We start from the raw sequence: 27,946 nt of genomic DNA, 5'->3' as shown, positions 1-27,946 counted from the left end.
AAGATCAATGGTAAAGATGTTAAACAAAAGGGGTCCCAAGATTGAGCCTTGGGGAACACCAGTGGAGATGGGAAGGAAAGGTGAGGAGGATGAGAGCCATTTAACAGATTGTTCCCTGCCAGATAGGTAACTATTAAACCAGACAAGTGCGGAGGGGGATAGGTGGAGATTTGCGAGTTTGGATAGTAGTAGAGGATGAGAGACAGTATCGAAGGCTTTGGAGAGATCTAGGAAGAGACAGGAAATGAGTTTATTTTTGTCTAGGGCCTCTGCAATGATATGAGTGAAGGAGAGGAGGGCAGTGGTGGTGCTGTGGTGAGGATGAAATCCATGTTGGGTAGGGGTAAGTAAGTGGTGTGTGAGGAGGTGATTGAGAAGTTGTGAGTGAATACATTTTTCTAAAATCTTGGAGAGGGGGGACAGAATGGCAATGGGTCAGTAGTTTGAGGAGTCAGTGGAGTATTCCACCTTTATGAAGAGGGATAGTGAAGAAAAAATTCCAAAGGGTGGGGACAGTTGATTCCTGAATAGATTGATTAATTAGTATAGATACAGGATAGGCAATTGAGTCAGCAGCAAGTTTGAGGAATGTAGGAGATAGATTGTCAGTGGAAGGAGAGCAAGGTTTTAGCTTGAGTAGTAGAGATTTTATGTAAATAATGGGAACTGGCTCAAAAGAAAACAAAGTTGTGTTAGTGGGACTTGGAGAGGTGGGTGTCGAAGTAGAGTTTGGCTTAGAGGTTACCACATTTTGGATGGAAGAAATAAAGTGTTTATTCAGGAAGGTAGCTGTTTCCTGAGAGGAAGAGTTAGGGTATGGGGAGGGATTAGAGGGCTTTCCAGGATAGAGGATGTTGTTGAGAGTTGACCAGAATTTTCGAGTTTTGGATTTGTTGTTAAGCTGAGCAGAGCTATAGTATAACTTTTTGTCATTAGTTGTATGTTTTTTTGCAAGGTTCCTCAGTTCCCTGTATTTTTGAAGAAAAGGTGGTTGTTTAGCTTTAGTCCAGGTTTTCCAAGCATGATCTCTTTGTTTCATAAGGGGCCGAGTCTCTTTGGAGAGCCAGGGAGCATGGTTTGATTTTACTCTGATCTTCCTAGAGGGAGCTAAGGAGTTTAGAGTATTCATGAAGATGCTGTTGAAAGTGCTTATAGCATCGTTTGGGGGGGGGGGTTAGGATAGATCAATCTATGTTGTGGAGAATGGAGTTAAATTGGGATGAATTGAAAGTCAATAGTTTTCAACAGTCTTTGATAAGTTGGGGTTTAGGAATATGGGAGTAGTGTCTTAAGATGGTGGTAGGGAGATGATCACTGAGGGATTCAGGTAAGGTGGTGGGATTGTGGTATTGGTGGGGGGATTGGTAAGGATCCAGTCTATGATGGAGCTGGTAGTGGAATTTTTATGGAAGCAAGTGGGAGATGTTATAAGTTGGTGGAAGCCGTGTATGTGGATACTGAGTTGGGGGAAGTCAGTTGTGAATTTGGACCAATCAATGTTGACATCACCAAGGATAAGTGTCTCATATGGTATGTTGTGGGAGAACCAGGATAGGATGTTTTCAAGAATGGGCAGATTGTTACCAGCAGGAAGGTAGATAGAGGCAATTGCAAGTTTTTGTGGGGATTCAGATGGCAGTTAAGGATGATGATTTCAGCTGGGTGGAAGTCAGAAATTGGGGAAGGGTATGGTGAGAGGTTAAGAATGTTTCAGTAGAGGATGGCCACACCACCACCTTTTTTTACAGGTCTATCAGATGGGAAGATATTATAACCTGCTGGGAGTATTTCACTATTTGAGATTTGTGGCTTGAGCCAGATTTCAGATAGGGAGAGGATATGAGGGGTATTGAGAGCTATCCATGAGTGCAGCTCAGTGACTTTATTTGCTAGACTCTGAATATTCAGTGAGTAAATAGTTAAGTATTTGGATGGAGTTGATTGTTGTGACTGAGGTTGGTGCCTGTTAGAGGAGTAAGATGGGGGCAGTGTAGAGGCAGTTCTGGGGAGAGAAGAGGGGCCAGGGTTGGGATGGATATCTCCAGAACAAAGTAGGTTTTTAGTGAGGAGAGAGTGTGTAGTAGATGCTACATGGAGTTTGTATAGTTTTGACTTAGCTTTGTGGGAAGGTTTAAAAACCTGTATTATGGATAGTTTATATAGACTTGAGGTAGAGGTAGTAAAGAGATTAGGGGAGATAGTAAAAGATGTAGTAGTTGGATATATGGTGTACGAGTGAGAAGTTGGCGAACATAGGAGTGGGTCAGAGAGATTGGAGTGGTAAGAGGTGGAGATAGAGAGAATAAGGAGTAATGTAGAAGATATTAGAAAATAATACATGTTGGAATACAATATGGTCAGATAGAGTAGGTAGAGAGACAGTGGTATAAAGGAAGTGGTGTTGACAAGCTTGACAGATTAGTAAGTTGGTTGTGGCAATTGGCAGGAAGTGGAATTGTAGTGGCTAGTGGGACAGGAAGGGGAGAGATAGTTAGGTATAAAGATAATTATAATGGGGGTGGGTGGGAATGGGGGTAGGGTAGGGGAGCAAAGTGAGCCCAAGCATAGCGAGGGCGAACGGAGCGGGGCTAGCACCATGGTCAAGATGAAGTCATAGAAACAATCAGAAAAAGAAAGTGAAAACTAGCTTGAGAGACAAGGATATAAAGTTTCTAAAGGTATAGTCACCAGAAATAAAATAAAAAGAAATAAAATATGAGCAGAAGTAAGCTGAAAAAAGGACAATGGCCTCAAGCTATACAAGTAGATTTACTTGAAGCAGACCCAGTGCTGTATGGTTAAAATAAGTTACAATAGAGAGGGGTTTTGGAGGGGGAGAGAGAGGTATTACTAGCAGCTAAAAGCAGGGCAAAACATAAAAAATTGAATATGTAAGAGTCTGAAGACAGTAAAATAGGGCAGGTGCACTAGGAAAGGCAATTATGAGTGAGGCTAGAAATGAATTCAGGGAAGGGTAAAGTGTAGAACAGGAGAATATACACAGAAACAGTATGAGGATAGTGGGTAACCAAAGAGAAAGGATAGGAGCTGCTTTTCGTGGTGACTAGCAAAAAAAAGTTTTTTAATCGGTTTATTAATTTGCTAAATACACTAGACACAAAGTGTCCATTTGCAGGGATGATCCAGGATTATTGTCTGGTGATATGACTTGCTCAAAACTACACAGCAGTCAAACTGAGGCAGAGAAAATCAAACCCTGAACTAAAAGAAGCAGTCTTATGCACTAGCTGCCTTTATGTTTGTCTGCATACTGGTGGGAGGAGCAGATGTCTGAAAGGTGAAAAACACAGTTCTGTCAGGTATTCATCAGAAGAACAGATCTTTTGACACAGACTCATATCTTGTGGTGCTAAAAGGAATAGTGTGAGATGATACTAAAAACACTCTGCCCCAGGATCATCCAAAAAGCAGTCATCAGGAAGTGCATATCACTAAAATTGCAGTGTAGTAAATACAGTAAAATACAACTTTATACAAAATATAATTAAAATAATAAGCCAAAAGTTTATGTCAATAATCTTGATAGTTTCATATAACCATGATTAAGATCAAAGTGATAAGGAAGCATCTTTAATGAGCTGTTAAATTAAGCCAAAGCAGAACATTCCATAAGCCACCATCATAGCTTTGACCTCATAACATTAGTGGTGATGCCTCAGGATATGCCCTAAGATCCTCTAGTTTATGTGGCTGAGAAACTCTATGGGAAAATTATCTCCTTTATGTAAGAAGGACCCAAGTCATACAGGAAAAATTAAAAAAAACAACAAAGGTGATATAAAATACATAGCCAATTCTGCAGTAAAGGAGTAATATGCTGGCAATGGTATGCACTAGTGGGTAACTATGCTATAAGTTTTCTGCAGTCTGTTGCCAGTTACTCTCAGCATTCTCCATGTTGGTGAGACTAAGGTAAATGGAACTGCAATAGGCAAACAGAGAAGATACAAAGGCATAAATGACTGCAGCTATTTTTTCAGGCAGTATCATATCCTTCATTTTGAATATAAACATCAGATGAAAAGAGTGGCTTAACTATAGCTTGCACAATGTCCCTAAAGATTAACTAATTATCTAGGATAATGCCAACATAATGTATTATGGGTATAAATTCAACCTTCCTTGCACTAAAGTTAATAAGAAGTAACAAAGTACAGAAATCTTGCAAAATAGCATAGCAAGAGAAAGTTCCGGCTGTGGATGTATTGAGATTTATTACATCCGTTAAACAAGCAACATATGCCATAACTTTCTAATGCAAGGAGCAGTAGAACTGTGTATCATCGGCACAGGAATGATAAGATAGTTTTCTATCTTGAATCATATCACCAAGGGGCAACATAAATACAAGAAAGAATTGTAGACAGTAACTCAAACCCTTCCATACTTCACACAACACAGAAAGTATTAATACTTGATACCATCTTCAGAGTACATCGAAGCAGGCAGGAGGCAAAACAGTCAATGACTCAGAGGAGAATTTATGGTGAAAGGGCAGTCTGTGAGTATTTTAGAGGCTTCAGTGTCAGATGCAGCTAAGAGATCAGTAACAACAAGTATATATCAAAAGTGGTGATGTCTAGCCACAGGATCATTAACTACTCTCAGAGCTATGATGCAGAAATTTGCCTAGATAGAGTTATTTAGTGCACATACTGGTGAATAAGATTGTTGTCATAGTTACATCTCCATTTCTAGAACTTTGCATGACAATATTAAGTAAAAACTGTACAAAACTTCTTAAGACTACTATGATACAAAGATGTTTATTTCTTTTCTAGAACTTTGCATGACAATTTTAAGTAAAAACTGTACAAAACTTCTTAAGACTACTATGATACAAAGATGTTTCTTTATTTCTTTTATTAATTTTATTATTTATTTATCTGTTTATTTATTTATTTTGAGGCATGAAGAGAGCCAAGATCACCTTTAGAATACAGGAAAAAACTTCAGACCTCAGAAAGAATTACAAAATCAGGTAAAGCCTGAGCCCTGAACATCTGAGCAAGGAATAATCAGTCTAAAAGGGTAGTGGTCCAATGCACGAGTTATAGAGTGCATGCTAGAAATCACATGCATGAGCTTGGTTTAACTGTGAACTCAGAAATTCATCTACAAAAGTAAGAAAAGTCTCTTGGTTCAACCAATGAAAAAGTGATCATGTCTGATAGTAGCAGTGCTGATAGAAGAATGACAGTCTTGCTAGTGAAAAAAAAGTCAGTTGTACACCTTATTCAAATATATTAAGCTCTGTGTGTGATAACACAGAATGGTATCACAGAATGTCAATCACCTAAAAAAGTATGTCAGATTAGTTAGACCTCAATAAACAGAAAGCATGCCTTTTTATGGAGGCCTCAAACTGGTAATGAGTGAAATCATCCACTTTAGACCAGTCCTTAGACATGATGTGCTTCACAAAAGGTTACAGCCTTCATCCCTCCCCTCAAAGAGCACACAAACAATCCACGGCTCACAGAACATGCATGAGGTGGAACCTCATAGTCCTGAGTAAGTGTAAGATAAGGTTTCACATATAGTTTTGTCGGAGTACTTCTTACATCTATTATATAGTATTTTTTGCATAGGCTTGGAAATGCAGCTATATTAAGCAGGCCTATATTTTTATTTTATATCTTACATTTTCCATACAGTTTTGATAAATGCAGTTTCAGTGAAGATTACAAATGAGCTCAGTGAAATAATTTTCCAGCCAAAACAGTGATACAGATATGCAAAACTAGAACATTTTGTTAAGACCTTGCAGAGTTAAAGGCATACAATTCAGAAACATCCAAGATTTGGGAACCAATGTTAAGGAAGTGTGTAAAACTGGATAAGAAATGTACAGAATTCTGATACTAAAACAGATACTTTCAAGACAGAATCCAGAACGGTGCAGTTTGTTTTGAAAAAAAAACATTGAATTTCAATTTTCAGAGATACAGAATTTTGAATACTCAGTTTACAGTCTTCAGAATTACAGAAGTTCAGTCACAACAGTGCAGTTTATTTTCAAAATGCAGTTCATTTCAAATTTCAGAGATGCAGAATTCTGAGCATACAGTTTGCAATCTTCAAAATTACAGAAGCTTCAGTTTGATCAGTTTATCAGATTCAGCACTGCCATTTCAGACAGTTTCAGTAATGAATACCTACCTCCATTGTAGGCTGTTTCATTCATTGTATTGTTCTGCTCACTACATTCATCCACCCATCCACAACCCCTTTTCCTATTTTTGCATATGGGGTTGGGGTGTCACATCAACAGTGACAATCATCTAGAACCAAGGTTCATACCTCTGAGTGGCTAATCCTGCCATGGTTGTTCTTCTATACCACACACTCACATGCACACTTACATCCATGACCAATTTAGTGTCCAGTCCACCTACTGCATGTCTTTGGAATGTGGGAGGAATCCAAAGCACCCAGAGAAAACCCACACAAACACAGGGAGGACCAAAAGACTCTGCACAGAGGGCTCCCCAGCCAAAAATTGAATTGGACAACCTCTTGCTGTGAGGTGACAATGTTAACCACTGTCACCTCACTGTGCCACTCACTACATGTTACATAATAAACTACCTTTATCAGACCACCATAGAATTGTGACTTTTACTCAGAAAGATGCAAGAACAGATTTGACACTTTTTCAGTACAGCTACAGACATCTGGTTTATTTCTTTCAAACAGCACCTGAACAGACTCGAGGGGAAAAACATTAAAAGTAGTTCCCAGAACCCATAGGAGCATCTTAATCAGAATCAAAAGCCTGAAGTGAGCAAGTAGACATTATAAGCAATGAAGACAGTTTTAAAAAGCAGAAGTGTGCCTTAAAAGTATCAGAAAACTTCAGCAGAATAATTTCAAAATCTTCAAGAAAAAAGAAGTCCCTGCAAAGCAGCACTGTTGAAGAGGTAAAATAATCCTTACAAGAAAAAGTTTGAAAAAGTTGCAAGATGACTTGCCACCGACTCAATGCTCCTTTAACATACATAAATATTCATTTCTACTGCAATGCATTTTCTAACGAAATCCGGCAGTAAATCTCAGACAAGTATAAAGATTTCTACAGTAAAAGTATCAGTAAATGCAGATTTGTATCTGTGTCAGGCAGTTCATATAGAAGAAAATGTAATGACATGTACAGTAAAATACCAGTAAATGTATGGTTTACAGTTAAGAGTTTGGTTAAACAGATATCCAGTTTACTGCTAAAAAGTAGTAGTAGTTCCAGAAATGTACATTTTAATCTTATCATTTCAGAAATGTTACATCTTTCTAAATGCAAAAGGGTTAAAATGCAGAAACAAACTGTAGTGAGTGAGGTTACAAAAATACTTCCTCATAATCCCTAGCACAAATCACTTTTAAAGAATTGACAGCATTTTTAGTTTTTAATATCAGTATAGTTTCAAATTTAAATAATGCACAGATTGAAACAAATTTTAGTTTAGTTTTTAAAAATCAGTGTAAATGGTACAGCATATGTAATTCAAAATGTAGACTGAAGTTGTAGTATTGCAGATAAAAACAGCCTAATGTAGGTAAATATGACCAGTGTATGTGACATGGAAGTTTCATCACAAAACACAGAGAAATACTTTTCATTATCTCAGGTTAATGTTATCAGTGTGCTTTCAAACACAAATAACATTTAGAATGTAATAAATTCTAGTTTGTTGTTTTCAGAAGTCAGTGCAAATTTTCTGCTTGGGGAAATCAGAGGGCAGAAACTGACAGCAATCCTGCAAAAATGGATCAATCTAATACAGTTAAAAGAAATCCTGCAAAAACAGCTCAGTGTGATACAATAAACACCTATGTAAATGATGCACAGACTTAAAGGCAAAAAAAAAAAAAATCATAGCTCAAGTTAATGATGTTCCTATTTTTTTCAGAATCTCTATAAATGATGTGGCAGTCCAGCATCAAACCAGTTGATTTTTCTAATATTGTTCAAAGTAAAAAAAATATATTGCAAACAATATATTTCATTGTTTACAGAAAAAAATAAAATAATATGCTGATTAATACAGATACATCAGTTTCAATTACAATGAAACCTCTTCAAGAAGATCAAAGTACAGCTGTAATGTTATCAGAATTTAATGGGTCAAAGGTTATAACACTGAGCAGTTCTCAGTGTGGCAGTACTGTATTAGGCAATGACATATTTTCAAGATAGTACAGTTATGCAAGCTGAAATTACCACAACAGTAGAATGATCACTGCTGCAGTAGCCTTAGCTATACGGGCTATATTCTGCCAAGCATATATCAGACGAATGGCTTTCAAAGCTTCAGGACACATTCCACATGTCCAAACTGTCAGGCAGTGTGAACTGAGCTGGCTAAAAAGCAAGTTGTGGCGTGTAGCCCTTCAGAGGTTTCCTGCTAGCAGAGAGAGGGGAGGCTGAGCCCTGAAGTGACAATGCTAGGAGCAACAAAAATAAATGTCCACATCCTGACATAAAAAACAAACTAAAAAATAAGGGTGATGGAGGGAGGTAGGGAATGGGTACTGCAGAAGTGATCATTCAAACTTCTACTACTATGGTAATTTCATCTTACACACTGTCCTGTGTTTGTCATATGGATCAGTTTTGCAGTAGCCTTAGCTATATGGGTAGATTAACATAACTAACTACATTTGAGAGGTAGAAGGTAAAAGGAGAAGATCCCATGGAAAATGATATTAACAAAACTTGATCTGGACCTAGAGAATGATTGAAGCTTATAGTGCTTTACAGAGGTAAACACCAAGGACCAAGTATCAGCTTCTAGAATACTTCTAAAATCCAACCATTTCCAAAAAGCCATAGATGAAGCCAAAGCCCTGGTAGAGTGGGTCTTGACCCTACCTGCAATAGATTTATTATGGTGAGTATAACAAAAGGTAATGACCTTAAACAAACATTTGGAAATAGTCTGTTTTGATGCAGGCTGCCCATTTTTATTACCTTCACAGAAATTAAGTTGATCCTAACATCTGAAAGATTTAGTTCTGTCAAGATACTACTTGAGTTGTCTGTCGACATCCAAGGTATGGAGAATTATTTCTCCATCATTTTGAGGTTTAGGAAAGAAAATGGTGAGATGGATAGTTTGGCTTAAAGTAAACTCAGATACCACTTTAGGCATAAAAGAATTCATTCTCAAAGAAACCCTGTTGTTATGGAAAAGGAGATAGGGTTGAATTATCATAAGAGCTTGTAACCCTGATAACCTTCTCGCAGAGGTCACAGCAACCAGTGAAACTGTTTTCCATGTTAAGAACATCAAGTCAGCCAGAGTAATTGGTTCAAATGGAGCAAGTGTTAGCTGCTCTAACACAAAATTAAGATCCCAAAGAGGGGTCAATGGTTTTCCTGAAGGCTTCTTACATAAAACCCCTTTTAAGAACATTTTGATATGACACTGCCTTTGAAAGAGGAGCATCCATAGGTAGACATGCTGAAATGGCTGATATTGAACTGTGATAAAAGAATAAGAAAAGCCATAGGATAGTAACTCATACAAATATTGTAAAACTAGAGTACAACTAGTCCTGAATGGGTGTTGGTTATTTTGTTGGCACCAACAAGAAAACCTTTTCCATTTGTTAATTCATGATTTTATACTAGCAGGCTTTCTTACCTCCATAGGTACCTGTACATCCTCAGGAAACAGGTGCCTAAAAGTACTTAAGACCTTATCATCCAGGCAGTCAATGGAAGAAGACTGATGCCAGTGTGTATCAAACACCCCTTTCCCTGTGTGAGTAGATCAGTCTGTGAGGAAACTTGTGGTAATTGTCCCTCAACATTTCTAAAATAAGGAAGAAGTATGGTCTACTGGACCAGGAGTCACCACAATGATCTTAGGGGATTCCTTCTGAATCTTTAGAAATACCTTGGATATTAGTGGAAAATTGGAAATACAAGAATATTCCTATCCAAAGAAAAGGCATCTGTCTTACAGGCCTTCTTGCATGGAGTCCTGGAACAGAATCAAAGAGGAGACAAAGAGGTCTACTTGAGGAACTCCCCACAGATGGATCAAATCTTGTAACATCCCCTATTCTAGTTTCTATTAATGAGGGTGCACCCTAGTCCTACTCAAATTCTCTGACAGTTTTGCTCTGAGATAGTGTATGATGCTTGTAGAGTGAGATGGTGCTGTTAAGCTATATCCAAAGGTAACATGGCTAGTCTGAAAAGGAGGTTTGACCTGGTTCCTCCTTGCTTACTGATGTACCACATGAATGTGGTATCGTCTGCAACCACTTGAAGAGGTCCTGAGGACCAAAGATGGATCAGAAAGTTGAATGCCTTGCTCAGAGTAAGCATCTCTTTGATATTTATATGTCTGCATCTGTCCAAGGCATCCCACATCCCATGCACTTTTATCCCTCCGGAAAATGCTCCCCAAGCAAAGTCCAAATAGTTTGTAATGACTGACTACTTTGGAGCAGGGAGGGGAAAAGGATTGGCAGGGATTTAAGGATATATTTTGTCTCCACCAAAAGATTTTTTTTTTGACAATTCTTGGCACTGGGATTTGGAAAGATACAGGCTGTTGATGCAGGGACCAAAGAGATTTCAGCTACCACTTGTATCTTTTACATGTGGAGTCTTGTCAGGAGGATCTTGAGAACCATAGATGCCATAAAACCCAAAATCCCAAGGTATTCCTCCTTAGTGACCAAAGTCTGAGTGGAAAACCTTAGAAATAGATCTAAATAAAGATCGTTTTTTTCCTGTGAAAGAAAAACTCTTTGAACTGAAGTGTCAAGTTCACATCCAATGAACACAATTCTGTGTGAGGGAGTCAAGAAACACTGTTGAATGTTCTCTTGAAATCCCAGCTAGTGGTAAGAGATCTCTCACCCAAGAGAGATATTGCTGACACTTTGAAAAAGGCTCTGCAAATACAAATGTTGATACCATATAGCCTCAATGATATATAACTGAGATAGACACTTTGTGAACACTCCTGGTGCAGTGGTTAGTCTGAAGGGTAAGGCACAGAATTGATAATGCGATCCAGATACACAAAACCATAAGAAATGTATGAAGTCTGGATGAATAGGGATGTGATGAAAAGCATGTTTTAAGTCTATTGTTACTAGGAAACCTGAAGTGGAAGAAGAAGTAACAGGTTGTGAAGTTATATCATTTTGAATTTGGGCACAAACAGGATTAGAAAAGAAAAATCCCAAACTGCTCCTCAAACATGTTATTTCTTTAGCACAAGGAACAGCCTTGAATAAAAACCCTTCCCCACCTGGGAAATAGTGACTGATTCTATCATTCCTTGAGGCAGCATGTGATGAAGAACAGATGGAAACAAAAGAGTGTGATCTGAAGGATGAGTAATGACCTTCTCAAAAGGAAGAATTTCCTCGCACTGCCATCTGTAACTTTGATGCATGATTTTTTTGGAGCCCATTTGTCTGAAACAATCTGCTACCAAAGAGTAAAACAGAAATTCAGATTTTCTGGAAGAAAAAAATGAGTCTGTGGTGATTGGGATCAGAAGATCTCTTGAATAATCATTCAGACTTGTTGGACTGTCCTTGGTTTTGGGAGGTTTAAGACTTCTTTTTGGAGCTCTCTTGCCATTTCTTCTTAAACATCTGTTTACCTGAATTTTGTTAAGCATCTGTTTACCTGAATTTTGTTGAGACTGTTTAATCTGTTTTTTTTTTTTTTTTTTTACCAAAACTAGATGAGAAGAAAGAAAATCTCTTGGACAATTTGGAAATGTTTTTTTTTTTTTTTTTTACCAAAACTGGATGAGGAGAAAGAAAATTCCTTGGATAATTTGAAAAAGGAAAGCTGAAAAATCTTACAGATTCCCTCGATTAGCTTGCTCCTTTCATCACACTTTTTGATCACCTGTGTAGCAGGAGGCAAAACACTAAATTTCTATCCAAGGGAGAATTTTAAATATTATTTTATCATCATCTGGGATATTCTGAGAATGTAGCCATGCAAACCTTCTTAAAACAATACCAGTGACCACAGTCCTGGAAGTAGTATCAACAGATAAACAATGAGCAGTGATCTGTGCAGTAGAAAAAACTAAGTTATTTAAAGCAGATTGTTTTCTCCCAATAATAAAGAGCAGGATTGCAATTATCTAAATGCTTAGCAGTAGTGTGATTGACCAAAGCTATACCTGCTTAGTCATATTTGGTAACAGTGTATAAAATGTAAAAGACTGAGGAACTTTATACATCCTGTCTTTTTAAGGGCAGCTGGCTATCAGGAAAATTGCAGGCAGTAACACACACATCCTCTAAAGCAGACTGAACAGAAGGAATGGGTGTGGGTTCTGTAAAATCTTTCTGTAACAACTCATAGTATTTTATGTGGGGCTGAGATAAGTATTCTCCCAATGAAAAAAAATGGCACATTATTCTAGCAGTAGTCTCAGAGAAAGAGAACCCCCAGAGGAAAAATCAGACACTGAGTTCTTCTGAGTCTGAAATCAGAAGTCTGAGAGAAAAAAACTGTAAATATTCCTGCGCCTTTCTGTTCAGCTTTAGAATCCTGAATCTAAAAATGGAATCCCAACTTATTTTACCAGAAACTGCTTTTAAAGAAAGATCAATAGCCTTAATTAAACCCTGAGCCAAACCCAGTAAACTACTTATATCCAAAGAAATTTGAAGAGGAGTAAGATACATGCTTGGTTTTCTGTTTCTATTTGACAAGAAAGATGGGGCCAGCTGTTTTACTATGGCAGCAGCTGCTTCCCCAGGGTTGGAAATAGCATTATGATACAACAGGGAAACTTTTCCTGTTCCACCTTCTAGTACTGACAAAAGTGGCTCCCCCTTGCCCACTGATAGGACCCCAACAGTCACAGAAGATGTGGCAAAGTCCCTTGCCCATAGTGGCTGTAGGTGATACACTAGAAGGAACCAAGTTAAAATATGAGTGGATTGAGATACAATAGATGGCCAAAGAAGAGTCACCGATCAGTGGCTGTGGCAAATTGCTAGCCTGCTATAGTGGCAAAGGCTGTTTTCTTAAATTTTTATTTTCATGACTGGAAGAAGGACTGACTGTGGGACTGGTACTCTGCTCCATGGTCAAGCCAAAAATAGTTCCTCTTTTTCAGGGGAGACAAACGACAATTGCCGATAAACATAACCAGCCACACAAAGGCCACTTTTTTGACAAAAAAATACATTGAACGACATTTTAAAACATTATGCCAGCTCCATGAAGGAAAAGTGAACACAATTTTTCCACAGGGGAAAAAGCTTTCAATTACTTTACACTACTTTTAAACTGTCAGAAAAAATGTAAAAGTATATTCCAGTCTCAACAGTCCATTAAAACATAATGTTCCTAGTTTAAAATAACTTTACTGAAGAAGAATGTAATAAAATATTAACAAAATTTTAAAAAGAATGGAAGTTTTTTTCTTCAAAAGGGAACTTATCTCCCTTGCAAAGGAAAGCACAAGCTAACCGTCAATCCATGAAAGCCTTGGAGGAGTGTACTCTTTGGTGGAAGTAAAGCTCTGAAGAGCTTCATGCCCAGACTTATCTTTTAATCAGCCCAGCTCAAGTTACTTGATAATTTGGACATGTGGAAGGCTCCCTCATGTTTTGGAAGCTGGATGGTTTTTATATCCTTGGCAGTTTATAACCATGTAGCTAAGGTTACTACAGCAGTGTGATCAACATTAAATGTTTTGAATGTCAATAATAAAAGTTTATAGACAAAGATGCTATAGTATATGCAGTACTTCAAACAAAAGACACATAAGAAATTCTGCAAATGATGCAAATGATTTGAAAGATCAATTACTACAGGAATACACAGATTCATGGGCTAAAGGCAAGGTACATTTTAGTTCAATTGCCACAGCTGAAGTGAATTTTGAGCACGATAAAGATAAAATACCACATTTTCAGAAACTGTATCTCATTATCAGAAAATCAATAGAAGACATTCATAAATGTATTACAGACTGGAAAAAAAGTGTAGTACAGTAAAAGGATCAAGTACATTCAATTCACCTTTATGGTCATTAAGGAAAAAAGGTGACCGATACAGGCTTGTTAGTAAATAAGTGCACCACTCTGGTAGCAAAGGTTGTCCATGGTACATCACAGATGATAGCTAGATTAAACCCACAGTATAAATGGTGTACAGTTACAGCTCTAGCAGATAATCCTTTTGCTATTGCTTTGTTTCATCAGACATTGTCACAAGGTTTGAGATCATTTATTATATTTACGATAAAGTGTTGCAGTTGGTAAATGATATTTTGACAACAGGCAAAAGCAGAAAAAACTATTTACAGATATTAAAACAGCTTTTTACTGATTTTACAGCATGCAGAATTTAAAGTCAATGTAACATTTTAAAAGTGACAGTACAGTCAAAGGTTAAAATCCTATGCAAGAAAGGATGAATATTATTTGTCAGTACAGTCACAGTTCCAGCTGATATGTAAGAAAATAGTGCAACGTAGTTTACTATATGAGGGAACTCTATATATTTTTAAAGGACAGATAAGTAAAGCTTTAGAATCAGATCAGTTAATTTCTAGTAGCAAATATGTTTATGTAAATGGTTCAAGATTTCAAATATTTCATGCAGAATTTGCAGCATACACAGGCAGCACATGAGAAGGACAGACTGACATAATTAAGTTATCAGATTACAGGTCAGCCCAGTAAGATGGATCCAAGGCAGCACTGTATACTATTAAACAGTATGCTTAAGATCAGTTAAATATTATTAGAGACAGTTTTTGTGCAGTAACACTTCTTACTATTTATCTGGAAATGTGGGCTACAAAAAAATTTGTAGACAGTGACAATAAACCCTTGCAGCATGCAGTGGGACAGAAAGAGTTGAGTGATGTCAGCTAGAAAAAGAGGAACATTTTTAGGCAGTGGGGGGAAAGAGATGCACACTGAGCAGAGAAATTATTTTATATAAATTAAAGTCTGAGAGTCGTGAAGTAAAGGTAATTACTGATACAACACCAAAAATTTAGTAGTTAGAACTGATTTAATAAATGTGCAAAAATGCAAGAAGTGTAGAAAATGTACTACAGTGTTAAATTATTGCATTAGTTCCAGTTAAAGTAATGACTGGGAGAAAATTTCCACTGAGTTTTCTGTTAGAAAAAAAGTTGCAACCTTTCTTTTTCACTATAGCACATTATCAGTTTAGCTACAGACTAAAAAGTATTTATTAGTAACACATATTTATTTTCAGGCAGAAAAGGTCTATATATTTAATACTATAGTTAATGTCAGGTTAACAATTAATGCTAGATTGGCTTATGATTCTCAGAGTTGCAGCTGTTGTTTAAAAAATATATATTTTTTTGTATTTTTACAGATACCATACTGGAAGGACAAGTGGTCAAGAAAGCTTTTTTTTTTTTTTTTTTTTTTTTAGATTATAAGATTTTCAAGCTATTTCTCCACACAGCCTTTTCATAGTGGTTTGGAGAAGACTGGAGGTCAAATATTGGAAAATTGGACACATCAATGAACAGTAAAGACATTGTGTTAGCTTTCCCAGTGCCTCAGCAGTGATTGGGAGAACACAGAGCAAGGCTTACTCTATTTTGAATCCAGCAATAGCTATGTTGGAGTAGTCAACTATCAAGACTACTGGATTATCAATAAAAAAGCCAGAACTGAAGACCATATGTTTGTGTGGACCAGTTTATTACACACCAGTTAATTAAACTACTAGAGTTTATTGTTTTTTAATGTTTCTTGAAATATAAATGAAATGCAGTTTACTGCATAGATTATTCAATACATGATATGCTAAATGAATTTGTATAAATTTGTTCCAGTTACCCAAATATAAGCTTTCTTTAAAATTAAGGCATGTATAGTACAAATGCAGCTGTCTATTCATACAACTTAGTGACATCTCAACATAAAGTATTTCAAGATTAATTTTAACTTCAGGTTATATTTTCATACCACTGTATGGCAAAGAAAATTTGCATACTGGTTTGAACAGAGGGTGGGGAGTGTTTGCAAGAAAAAAAGAGATATATATGGCATACATCATAGCAGGTAAGGGAAGTGACTGAGCTCATAAAAGAGCAAACAGCAAGGTTATGTCTTAAATATTTATTGGGAAAATCATAAAAAAGAATAAGGGAAGTAATCCTGATGTATTATGGACTGCAAAGGTGGTGTAGACTATGTGAACAGATAAATGCTATAGTATAGCTACATAACTAAAAGAGAGGAAATGTAAATATTGGATAAAATTATAATAAAGCTAGGTACAGACATTGCAGTAGATATATACATTTGACAACGATTAGTGAGAATGATTTTATTATATGCACAGACTAATTTCACAGAAAAGGGAGATGTTTGAAGAAATAAAAATGTAATATCAAATATAGAGGTTATAATGGCTGTAAATTTAAATTATAATATAGGAAATTAGTAAAATGGGATAAGATGTAAAAACAATGTAGAGAGATAATGAAGTAACATGAATGCTGACATTGAAAGGGAATTCAGCTGTTTACCTCAAGGAATGCCTTAACAAGCAGGTGGTTCCGAAAGGTTTAAGGCTTTCCAAGTTTCCCAATAGGGTTGAGGAGGGGTCAGAATTTCATGTCGATTTATTAAAAACTTTTGACCAGTGTGGCTTTGAAGTCATCAAAGCCATTTTAAGAGGAAATGGGAGAGTTATGGCAGGGATTTTAACCGAAATGGAGATCATTAATAGTAAGATAGTGAAGGATCTTTTATTTCAAGTTGAACATGAGAAGAAATTATACTTTAATATTTTTTCTCAGTTTGATTCCGATTGTATAACCAACATGAATAGGAAACGGGGGAAGCCTGAAAGGGACCTTAAAGAATACAGGGATAATTCAGCATATCCTAAACCTAGGTTTTTTTCTAAGCTTCATGAACACAAGACGGCCACAGATAGAATGGGCTATCAGTCACATAATCTTGATGAAGGCGACAGGAGACACTATGACGACCTCCTCCTACAGGAGAGGGAATTCCCTTTAGATCAAGGACCCCCACTTCGCCGGTCCAATCGGATCCGCAACCAGAATCCAGTTTATTACAACCACAGGGGTTACAACAGGAGATAGAGGTTTTTTCCAACATTTCCAGTGTGGGTAACACCTTAGAATTTAACAACTACAAGATATTTAATTACAGCAGCATTGATGTACATCCTGAACATTTTCAGCTCTTTTCAAAAGGTTTTAAATTTGTTCCTAGCAGGAAGGCCAGTACACTCAGATCCATTATTGATCTGAAATTGTTTTTGGGAAAACAAAATTTGGCTCTCATGTTTCAGGGGCATGAATTATGAACACCATCCACCTCTACACTTAAAAGGAAGAGTACTTTTAATCCCCCTTTACACCCTCAATTAAAGAATTTTGGCAATTTGATAGAGAGAGAGATTAGAAATATTATTTCAAAACATTATGTTGATTCCAATTTGACTCAGTTTGAGAAGAAAATACTTAACGACTTAAAGCAGGATGGTAGTGTAAGGGTGATGTACCCGGATAAGGGAGGGGGGACAGTTCTTATGGACAGCATTATATATGAATCCAAGATGAAAGATTCACTTTATGACACTTCTAAATACTCTAGGGCCTCTATCAACAAGGTTAACATTGCTAAAAGTAAAATACATTTAATGCTTCAAGAATTATTGTTGGATGGCTCTATTAGTCAAGAACAATTTAATTTTTTGTTCAATCAACAACCCCGTGTCCCTTCCATCTTTGGTATACCTAAAGTACACAAGAATCCCATGGATCCCCCTTTGAGGTTGATTGTCTCCGCAGAGGGGTCAGTGACTACTCCCCTGGCCAAATTTGTGGATGACAAACTCAAGAGGTTATCTTATTCTGGTGACACAGTCCTAAAAGATTCATGGGATTTTTTGAGGCGCGTTAAACCACATCTTTACACCCCTGACCTTATTTTTGTTACCCTGGATATTGTAGATTTGTTTGGCTCTATCCCTCATGAGACTGGATTACAGTGGTTGGAGCAGTCCATGATTGATAATGGTACATTTTCCCATAGTGATTTCACTAATTGTCTTTTATTTATGGAGACCATTTTGAAAAACAATTTTATGTTTTTCCAGGAGGAATTCTTCAAACAAAATAGGGGAGTAGCCATGGGTGCTAAATGTGCACCCACTTAAGCCAATATCATTTTGAACTGGTGGGAGAAGTTATATATTTTGGATTGTCCATACACTAAATGCTGGTCCCTGTACAAGAGATTTTTAGATGATATTTGTATCTTTTGGATAGACACTGAAGAAAAATTTCTTGAATTTCTTGATTATGTGAAAGGAACGACTAATTTTTTGGATTTTACTTTTGATTTCAATGCTGAACAACTGTTTTTTTTTTTGATATCACACTTAGGAAGGTTGATCAAGGGTTTTCCTCCAGTATACACCGTAAAAAACTTTCTCCAACTCTTACCTTCATTTCAAGAGTGCCCACCCTTATTTTCAGAAGAAAAATTTAGTGAAGGGGCAACTAGTAAGAGTGAGCAGAATGACTTCTGATGACCACAAATTCTCAAAGGAATGTGACCAAGTGTTTAGTATGTTGCTTGATAGAGGATACCCAAGGTCCCTATTGGATGAGGTTCTAAAGGTGGTGGTTCAAGCAAGGCAGGATAGATTTGCTCCTATTTTGGGACAAGATCCACCCATTTCTACTGAGGATTTAGGAAATAAAAAGTTTACCAATTGGGAAAGGGCATATATTTTGGATTATTCTGGTGATTCTGGACCCATCAAAGAAATGATCTCTAGAGAATGGGGTAGGTTTGTCCAAATTACTGATTTACCACTTAATAGCCAAACCCCTCTAAAATGTATTTATCGTAGGGACACCAATTTTAAACAAATTTTTGAATTTGGTGGTCCCAAGTTTAAAAGTACAGGTTCTCGTGGGGTTGGGACTTACAAATGTGTTTTTTGTTCCCAGTGCCCCCGTATAGTTAACAAAAGTCATATTTTTTTAGAAGCCAGGAACAAACTACTTACCAGCAGGGGAACCTTTAATTGCAATAGCTGTGGAATAGTATACTTGGATATATGTGACCAATGTACCTCTTTTTATGTGGGGAAAACAGAAAGAAAACTGAAGTGTCGTATTTATGAACATCTGTATGAAATCAAAAAACAGAATACCAAAAATGCATTGTACAGACATCAAACTACTTGTTCCAAAGCAGTATTTTTCTTTTTTGCTTTGGATTCAGTCCCCAAGGACATAAGGGGAGGTATGTTGGAGGACAAATTGGAATACAAGGAATTATATTGGCAGATAGTTTTGGAATGTAATAAACCTCCGGGCTTAAATGATTTTTTTTATCTATTAAGCCAGTTCTCAAATTGAGATCAGCTAAACTTTGAGAAATTAATTGTAATTCCCACTAAAGTCACAAGATGGCAGTGTTGTCCCACACACACACACACACACACACACACACACACACACACACACATATATATATATATATATATATATATATATATATATATATATAGAACAAACAAACCAAGGCCCTTAGAGTCAGTGATGTAAGCGAACAATAACCCAAGACTTCACTGATGGATGAGAAGGCAGCAAAGCTCCAAAGCACAAATAAAATCCAAGATAAACTTTATTCCAAGTTTCCAAATTTCCACGTAAGCGCTTTCACGGTGTAATACCGCTTCCTCAGACGTGATACAACTGAACAAAAGGAAACACATTATATAGACTGACATCACTTCCTCTATTAAACAATTAAATAAAATTAAACAATCAAATAGAATCAATTAATTAACATTCATTGCAGGGTAGATGTAAAAACCAAACTAAACTAAAACCTATCAATGCCAAAAAATAGGAAAAAATATATGTGTATGTGTATTGACTCAATATTAAGTCACAAGTGTATGTCTGATAGTGAAAACATGAATCAATAAATATCATAAGTAACAATCATAAATAACAATCAAAAATAAAAAATAACAGTCATAAATAACAATAATAATAATAATACAAAAAAGGAAGAAACTGTCACGTGACAAACGTGACTTTGACAATAACAATGTGTTTGTTTGGCCCAGAACAACTGCTAGCTCTGAGGTTCCTAATGGAGTAAATCGTAGTAACACCAGGAACTCTAACAGGGTTGGTTACACAGCAGAACCAGCTGTCTATAATGCCGTGCAGCCACTGGTGGACGTCCAGGAGGCAGCAATAGACCCAGCGACTACCATAGTTGGTAATGTCGCCAATTCAGCAACGGACACTGCTTCTGGCGGCCAGAACACCTCACAGTTGGTTACTTCGATCTATTTCACTCCTGCCGAGGCACCGTTGAATTCTTCTACCACGGGTTCCTCGGCTGCGACAAGAACTAGCACAGTAGTGCGTCGCAAAATACAGTTAGATAAGCTGCAGAGGCCAGAATCGCAGGATTTTCCACAAATCCCTTTACCTATCAGGACTGGCAGGAAGAGGCCTGTCGAACACGAGCCGAACAGGAGCTCGAAACGCAGGGAATCTTACACAGAGGCCCAGCAGCTTCCACAGAGACAGCGTTGGGGAACGAATCTCTAACCCTGAACATTTCAGACTATGCCTTGACTAAGGATGAATTACATCTACTCGACAAAGGTTTGACATTTATCCCTAAGACTGGTACTGATATTGGTGAAGTGCTTGTTGCACTGAGATTATTCGTGAGAAACATTAATCTTAAATTAATATTTAATAAACAACCGATTAGTCATCAGTATTCCTTTAAAAAACGGAGCCTCATTAATCCACCTTTACATCCTAATTTGGAGGTTTTTCTTAGAAGTGCTGAGAAAGACTTGTATGCTAATTTTGGTGATCCGAATTGGATTTTTACTGAGAATTTGTCAGAAAATGAACGTAAAGCTCTTAATTCTTTGAGACTTAATGAGAATATAATAATTCGCCCAGCTGACAAGGGCGGTATAATAGTTGTGATGAATCGAAAGTTTTATGTAGATTCTATGCTTGATATGTTAAATGGAGAATCATACATTTCTGTCAATGCGTCAGAAGTTAAGAAGTCTTGTAGCAGAGTAGTTGACACATTAGTTGAATGTAAGTCCTTGAATGTCTTGACCAATGAGCTATTTGATTATTTTTTGGTGGAACATCCTGTTACACCACAAATTAATGGGTTACCCAAGGTTCATAAACATAACACTCTCCCACCCCTTAGACCCATAGTGGCTGGGGCAGGCTGGCTCACTGAGCCAGTCTCTATCTATTTAGACAGTAGGCTCAAGTCAATATTGAAACATTTCCCACAGGTTTTGTTGGATACTAGACATCTTTTACAAGATCTTTATAATTTCTGTGCAAGCAATAGCGATACCTCCACTTTTTACCTCATGACTCTGGATGTGGTCTCACTTTTTACTTGCATACCAAATCAGAAGGGTTTAGAGATGGTCAGAAGTGTTTTATATGACTTTATGGCTCCCACAGAGGCAGACTTTTTATGTATGCTACTTGAGATTGTTCTTGAGAACAATTATTTCATCTTCTTGGACAATATATACAGACAAACTACGGGCGTAGCGATGGGCACTAGCTGTGCGAACTCGTATGCAAACCTTGTTATGGTTGCGTGGGAGAAGGAACACATCTTGAACCATCCGGATTTGGCCTTCTACAAACGGTTTGTAGATGACCTTTTCATCTTATGGTCTGGCCAGGCAAGTTTGATACCAGCTTTTCTTTACTACATTAATAACACTAGTAGTTTCCTCAAATTTACAATGGAGATGTCTTTTGTCTCTGTTAATTATTTAGATGTCATTATCTACAAAACACCCAGTGGGTTTGCCAGCAGAGTATATAGAAAACCATGTTATAGAGCTGCATATCTGGCTGTTGACAGTATGCACCATCCCCGAACCTTTGACAATATTGTCAGAGGTCAAGCCCTCAGAATTTCACGCCTTTGCTCCGAAGATCAAGTCTTTTATATTGAGCTAGATAACATTAAGAGAACCTTCCTCGCTAGGGGCTATTCACCAGATAGGGTAACCCATATTTGTGGTGATGTATCTAGACTTAGATCCTCTAAGGGGAAACCTTTCTTCTCTGCTTTCAATGAACCTGTGTCCACCTGTGCTGCGGGGTGTCCTCGTCACCGTTGATACTACCGTATTGTGAGAATATAAACATGATACAATCTACGATTCTGAACAGCTGGAATATTCTGGTGACAGATGACAATATTAGGTCAATTGTTGAAACTGCCCTTCCTATGCCTACAGCAATTTAAAGAATCTCAAACAACAGTTGTGCTTTCCCAAACTTACCTTACCAGATAGGGTTAATGCAGCCGATTGTCTTTATGGAACACGTAAATGTGGCTCCTGTCCCCAATGTGACTACATTGACACGTCAAGGTTTTTCCGTAATCCAAATGATGGCCGCCTCTGGCAGATCAGGTGTGTCTCTGACTGCCGTAGTAGGAATCTTGTCTATGTGGCCGTGTGTCAGAAATGTTTTCATTTCTATATAGGAAAAACGAATAGGTCACTTCGTGAATGGATAAGGGACCACATTTATTGTTTCAACAGGGGTGAAATAACCAGCGCTATAGCAAAACATATGATTCAAAATGGTCAAGGGCATGCATTTTTATTTCAAGTTTTACATACACAAATAGTTAACAGCAGGGGTGGGGATATAATTAACTCAACTGAGGAATCTGAACTCAAGTGGATTCTTCGTCTGGGGGCACATTTAGGTAGGGGACTCAATGAGAGTGTCTCATTGAAACCCATATTAAAAGCTAGGCCACTCAAATGATGAGCCCTCAGTAGAGTTTAGTCACTCACACTCTGCTTTTGTTATTTATGACTGTTATTTTTTATTTTTTATTTTTTATTTTTTATTTTTTATTTTTGATTGTTATTTATGATTGTTACTTATGATATTTATTGATTCATGTTTTTACTATCAGACATACACTTGTGACTTAATATTGAGTCAATACACATACACATATATTTTTTCCTATTTTTTGGCATTGATAGGTTTTAGTTTAGTTTGGTTTTTACATCTACCCTGCAATGAATGTTAATTAATTGATTCTATTTGATTGTTTAATTTTATTTAATTGTTTAATAGAGGAAGTGATGTCAGTCTATATAATGTGTTTCCTTTTGTTCAGTTGTATCACGTCTGAGGAAGCGGTATTACACCGTGAAAGCGCTTACGTGGAAATTTGGAAACTTGGAATAAAGTTTATCTTGGATTTTATTTGTGCTTTGGTGCTTTGCTGCCTTTTCATCCATCAGTGAAGTCTTGGGTTATTGTTCGTTTATATATATATATATATATATATATATATATATATATATATATATATATATATATATATATATTTATATATATATATCTATATACATTTCTTTGGAACCTGTGCTGGATTAATTGGTAGTTTTAAATGCTTCCTTCATTGTTGTGATGAATTATATGCTTTTTAATTTTAATTTTAATGGTAATAATTATGTATCTGTCTTGGTTTTACATACATTTTTAACTTTAATCCTAAATATGTGCTTTTAAGTACTAGGTTTAGAAACAAGTTTGTTTCTTTTATGGGTTTATTGCACTAATTGTTTGCTATTTTTAAATTGATTGATAATTAAAGTATGAATTGGACAGGGTATATATGTTTGTAATTAATTTTAATTTATGATTCTGATGAAGACTTTTGTCGAAAACGTACTAGGATATTTGCGTTATTTCCAGTGGGTGTGTTACTTCGAATTGATCCAATAAATCTATTTCAGTATCCAGTTGTGTTGCGGGCTTCCTTTTGAGGTTGTTAGGGCAATATTTGACGTTTACTAGTGACATACTATTGCCTTCATCTCTCTTTTTTGATTTTTAAAATTATAATAAAGCTAAGTACAGACATTGCAGTAGATATATAAATTTGACAACGATTAGTGAGAATGATTTTATTATATGCACAGACTAATTTCACAGAAAGGGGAGATGTTTGAAGAAATAAAAATGTAATAGCAAATATAGAGGTTATAATGGTTGTAAATTTAAATTATAATATAGGAAAATTAGTAAAATGGGATAAGATATAAAAACAATGTAGAGAGATAATGAAGTAACATGAATGCTGACATTGAAAGGGAATTTAGCTATCATAAGGAGAAAATTAAAACTGAACCTGATTTCTTTTTATATACAAATACTATGCAAGAGATAAATGCAGGAAAGTAGATGACTCATTTTAGAGATTATTGTAAAGTTTAGGTAGACGCTGTTACTTTTGTGGAAACAATTATTTTAGGGAAAATTATGATGAGATTAGCTGGTGATTGAAAAGAGAATGAAAAATGGAAAGAAAGATTAAGACAGTAATAAGCATATTTTCCAACAACATAAACCCTCTCCACATGCCATCGATCCACTATCTCCATAAACTTCTCTAAATTATCACCTCAACAGGTGATAGTCATCTCCAGCAAGACCTAAATTGAAAATAATTTTCCCAAATGTATATGCATATTATCTAAATTTACCAAGAATTGATGATTTCTGGTATTTCTTTAATGTCTCAGAAATTAAATACCCAGCATACATTGCATTACTTTGCTCTTCAAATGTTTGGAAAACAAGATGAATTTTCTGCCACATAAATGTAAAACAAACAGAGAATAACTTTGTATTCTTAAATATTTCTTCATAGTTCAAATTTCTTATAGCTTTCAACTTCTGAGTAAGATAAGTTTGCACTCTTTTGAGTTTATTGATATCAGACTTAGAATGCATACACAATCTAACTTCATATCACAATATTGGTCTAATTATATATTTAAAGTGCTTCCCAAACACAGACATCCATAGAGCATATTGTCTTTAATAATATTCTTCTAATAGCATAAGACTTTTTCAAGATTTTGCTGACCTAACCTTCGAAACTTAACCTACCATTATTATAACCCATAAAACCTCAAATTCTTCACATTTGTCAGAAAAAATAGTGGAATGTAATATAAGAATACCCTAGATTTTCTATTCTTATATACAAAAATTTACATTTTGGATTGGTAGCATTCACCTTATTTAATTGTGCCCACTTAACAATCTATATAAATAATTTTGAAAGATAACTTGATCTTGGACTGAAAATGTTATATTGGCTATTTTTGTATCATCTGCAAACTCACTAGTCCAACAATTACTCCTTAACAGAAATTTTGACATAAAAACATGGAAAAGGAATAAGTCCAGTGCAGATCCCTATAGTAGATACTCTCTGTAACATAATTACAGAACCAAGAATAATAATGGACCACTTCACAAAACTCTTTTCAAAGACTGCTGAGATTGATAAAGGACTGACTGGGATAATGAATGATCTGAAATATATTCATTTGCATTGTCCTTTAATAACTGAGGAATTGGTTAGTAATTCTATTTTTCACAGTAAAGAATGATACTCCCACATGGAATGAAACATACCTTGACAAGTATAAAGGGATGTGTATTGGGGAGCTTAGCATTCTTTCAACACTATCTTCTTTTACAAAATTTCCCAAAGCTGTTGTAATATGCTAATATTATTCCAGTTCATAAGGAGAGTATCATATGATGAAACTCATTTTGGACCTAGTAGAGTGTTTTATATGAAGGTCATGTGAAACAGAAGTTGAAATGGCTAAGAGTGTCCTGCATACCTCTAAACATTTCAGAATTTCACAGAATGTCCCAGGTATTGCCCCGTTCCTCATAAAATGTTTGATTTACTGGTAAATCACTGAAGATTATAGTAGGTTAGTCAATAATGCTAGAAATTAGACTTTCATGCTTCTTATTCTTTAGAAAATACATGCTGCTGCAAAAACCTGTTGTTCTGTTCACTTTTTAAGTGAATGAGAATCATTTATAATTATCCTTTTAGACTTTGCCCTCTCCATTACTTTTGGCTGTTTCCAGAAAATTTGAACAAAGAAGTTGATATGCATGGCCTGTAAAAAATAAATTAAGCTATGAAGGAAGAAATAGACAAAGAGATTAAAGTAAAATAAAACTATTAAAGAAAGTTAATGAGAAAAATATACCAAGCATTGAAAGGATAGATTATAACTGTCAAAAATGTAATAGAAAGTGAAGAAATGTGTCGTAAATTTACTAAATGAAGGTGTGAACAGGAGGTAAAAGAGTAGTAGTTAAGCCAATGTGGAAAAATGAGAAAAAAATTGATATTAAAAACTAGAACCTGATAGGGTCTACTGCAAGTGCTATAGTGTCAAAGTACTCAAAGACCACTGTCTCAAAGCCAGGGACTTGAGCATCTTGTAACTCATGTAGTTTGCCACTCATGCTCAAACTTGAATTTCAGTTTGAGTAAACATCTGGGCTGCGAGTGAGGGAAATTAAAATGAGGATTAGGGTGGGGGTTTAAGGAAGAGGTTGAAGTTTTAGAATGAGGATGCATGGACTTTTGTTAGGATCTAGGTAGGAGTTTTAAGGTTACAGTTTTGGATCTGGTAGGACTATATAGTTTTACAGGGCCTACTGGTGAGAGCTAAGTAGTTACGGGAGATTGGGCTGATGGGAATTCAAGCACATGTTTTTTCAAGCAAGTAACAGTAAGTATTGCAAGCTACTAGTATGTGAGTACTTGTATTTGGTCCAAACTAATGACCTTCTGCAATGTAGATACTAAAATGTAAAGCGTTGTAAATCAATGAATGTATGCAAGAAGAGACCCAGGTTAAAGAAATGTTAATGTTAATAAGAGAAGTGATAGATAATATAATCAGGGAATGTGAAGAAAATAAATTATGTACTTTTGATATTACAAAAGCTTACAGTAACTTTAATCAAAAACAGACGTGGAGCATATTTCAGAGTTACAGTATGAAAACAAAATATTAAATTTTTGGAAATGATTTCTGAAAAGTCACGACTTAAGCTTGTGAGAAGTAGATGATTTTAGACAAACTATAAAAGCATGTAAGAGTTTGTAACAGGGATGCCTACTACATGGGGATATATTTGTTTGGTTATGAATGTTATTACATGGAGTCATAGGTTAAAAATGAAAGATGCATAATGGAAAATTAATGAGATGCTAAAGGTGCTACGGGTTTTGATATGCACAGATGATTTCATTGTAGTTACCAAAGAATAAGGTTAGTATGAGAGTAGTAGCAAGCAGATTTGAAGATTAATTCATTTAGCTAGGTTTGGAAATAAAGAAAAAGGTAAAGGCATAGGAGAAGAAATGAAATTAGGCAGCATTTATTTTCTAGAAAAGAATATTTCAACATTAGGAACTGTATATGGGGGAAAGTGGCGAGGATTCAGATATGCATAACACATCTCACAATCCTGTTTTCATCAGAATTTCACAATGTGTTACACTGGAGAGATTCTGAGATAGCTGCAGCACTGCAGAAGTAAGGAAACTCCAGCCAGTAGTGTCACACCAGACTCTTCGGAAAATCTGGATGCAAAATTGGCATCCAGGGGAATGGCTAATTTTAATTAGCCAAGTGTGTGCTTTCCTTGTACTTTGTTCTAGGATTAGAATATCTTCTAAGAATGTTTCAAAGATTAGCTCCACTGTGCCATTTTAGGAGTGAAGCAAAAAAATAAAGTGAATTCTGTCTTTTGATAGAATACATGCAGATTTTCCTATGGGATGAGCAAGGCTGCCCATGCCATAGCAGGTCAGTATTGTAAAGCCATGTATGAGAGTATGACTGTGTGTGTGCGTGTGTGTGTGTGTGTGTGTGTGTGTGTGTGTGTGTGTGTGTGTGTGTGTGTGTGTGTGTGTGTGTGTGTGTGTGTGTGTGTGTGTGTGTGTGTGTGTGTGTGTG

The 27,946-nt window shown here is 36.2% G+C and overlaps 1 long non-coding RNA gene across 1 annotated transcript in view; it reads left to right on the top strand.

The window, feature by feature from the left end:
- LOC122798871 overlaps window positions 1-15,704 on the top strand; it is an 82,920-nt gene extending 67,216 nt beyond the window's left edge. Inside the window, exons 2-3 of the long non-coding RNA XR_006364321.1 lie at window positions 4,930-5,002; window positions 15,389-15,704. This is a non-coding gene — a long non-coding RNA (uncharacterized LOC122798871). The remainder of the gene's footprint in view (window positions 1-4,929; window positions 5,003-15,388) is intronic.
- Window positions 15,705-27,946: the final 12,242 nt, after the last annotated feature.

Source organism: Protopterus annectens, chromosome 3.part1 (assembly GCF_019279795.1).
Source record: "Protopterus annectens isolate FY-2018-M chromosome 3.part1, PAN1.0, whole genome shotgun sequence".
Taxonomy (NCBI): domain Eukaryota; kingdom Metazoa; phylum Chordata; order Ceratodontiformes; family Protopteridae; genus Protopterus; species Protopterus annectens.
This window is presented reverse-complemented; position numbering and strand designations above follow the sequence as displayed.